The sequence below is a fragment of the Berghia stephanieae genome, chromosome 1 (genome assembly GCF_034508935.2).
Source record: "Berghia stephanieae isolate SIO BIC M18660-M18661 chromosome 1, UCSD_Bste_1.3, whole genome shotgun sequence".
Classification (NCBI taxonomy): domain Eukaryota; kingdom Metazoa; phylum Mollusca; class Gastropoda; order Nudibranchia; family Aeolidiidae; genus Berghia; species Berghia stephanieae.
Window position 1 is genome coordinate 33277720 of NC_088360.1, and position 2322 is coordinate 33280041.

Below are 2322 nucleotides of genomic sequence, written 5' to 3' on the forward strand. Positions count from 1 at the left end.
AATGAAACAACATAACTCTTGTAGCAGAAAAAAAAGCAAAAAAAAAAAAAAAAAAAAAAAAAAAAAAAAAAAAAAAAAAAAAAACAAAACCAACAAACAAAAAAAAAAAAAAAAAAACAAAAACAAAAAAAAGAAAGAAAACAAAACTAAAACCCACAACCCCCCCCCCCCCCCCCCCCCCCCCCCCCCCCAGAAAAAAAAAAGGCGGAGGGTGTACCCGTCGGAATTGAAATTTTGCGCTCTTTACTCTCTCCCAGTATTTATCATTTCACACTCTAGCTTTCCATCATCATATCAGTGTATCAGCTTGATTACATCATGAATCGGGCGAAGATCAAAATACATATTAATAAACCTTGTGCACAGATGATACTTTGACCTTGTCTTTCGAGGACGCATTTCAGTACCCATGGGTATGTCTTTGAAATTAAAAAAAAAAAAAGATGTTTAAACATTTATACCAATGTGCACTTATAACATCGCCCATATTAAAATCTCTATAGGACAGATAAATGAGTAAAACCGTTCTGTTGACAATAATTTGGTCTTGCAAAATGGAGTTATGAACCATCCAGTTGGATATTTGATCGGCAAAATTCATGCAATCCTCTTAGATTCTTAAAAGATCACACACGGACGTGCAAGCACTAGAAGCCTGGAAAGGAAAGCTGGTTGCCAAATAAATATTTCAATATCGGGAATGGGTTACCATTCTCAGTTAAGAGACCTCGGTCATCAGAGGCAGCAAGCGGGGAAATTGTTATATTGCTACAAAACAGACTGTACAGCAGACACCATACAATGATAAATCAGTTTAACATAAACATATATTTGGGTATTTCCACGAGTTTACCAAAAAAAAAAATATTTAAAAAATAATAAAATGAGCTTTATAAGCGTAATATCCACTAAATGTGCTCAGAGCGCTTCACAAGGGGTCCCTGGTCAACAGCAACATTTAACATGTAGGACGGGACATGACGCCTGTTAGGCGATATTACAATTTTCGGACAAAGACAACGCTGTTAACGGCCAGGTACTCATTTTACACCTGAGTACGGTGAGAGAATGTGAGTAAAGAGTCTTTTCTAAGGACTCAACTATGCGCCGAGCGTGAGGCTCGAACCCAGGACCTTCCGATCCTAAAACGAGTGTCATACCACTAGACCACATAGCCGCACCAACATCAATGCACTTCAAAATGCTTCATTTTATAAATGTTGAGCGTGCTAAACATACAATATTCAATAAGTAAAATATTGAAAAATACATCGGGCATGCTGAAATTGTGGATTTGCTCAATATGAAGTATGTAACTTATGTTGATAAAAAAAGATTAATTTGCTCTTGAATTCAAAGGTCTTACATGCCGTTTACTTATTTGCAGGTCTGATAAAGTGTCCTGGGCTATTTATTGTTGTAATGGAAGTACTCTCAAACCGACGCAAAATATTGTCCATTACAACAATGTTAAATCAAGCACATAAACAATTATTGTGTCCGTTTATCAAGCCTGCAAATATATATATAATATATAATATAATTCCCTTTATTCATCCCAAAGGGGACATTTGTCTCTAGAGTCTATTCCTAGGAAAGAATGGAATAACCCAGACGTTAGCCGCAGTGCAGCGTCGCAAACTGAGCTAGGGCGGAGTGACTTGCTCAAGACCACACAACGTAGCCGGTATTCGAACTCGGTACCTTTCGGGTACGAAGCAAAGCCCGTACCGCTGAGCCATGCTGTCCCCTATAAATGTGCACCTAGGCCTTACACTATGGTCGTAGCTCAAATCCCACTATTTTAAATCTAATAATAGGCACCTCCAGTTCTCTCCTGTTTACTGTCTATTTCTTTTCTAAGGAGAGCCAATGTTGTTTCACGGTCTTACGGCGTAACTCGTTAACGAGTCTTAATCCCTCTTGGCCACTATGACAAAAGGCCACCCCAGTCAAATACGTACTTAGTATTTACTTTACAATGAAACCCGCTTTATTCGAACCCTTATAATTGATATTTGGTTAATTCGAAGCAATGTAAAGTAAGAGCATTTTATTCTCTTTCAAATTGAATTCGTCTAATCGTCTAATTCGAATAATGAATGTGTGTCTCTGTGTAAGTGCGCAAGGGAGGAAGAATGATCGACACACACACACACACACACACACACACAACAATAATATATATATATATATATATATAATATATATATATATATATATATTTATATCATCATCAACAGCCAAGATATTATTGGTAGCTTCTGTTTTTTTTGGAAACACTATTTTCTTTCTCTTTTATATCAAGATTTTTCCATTTGT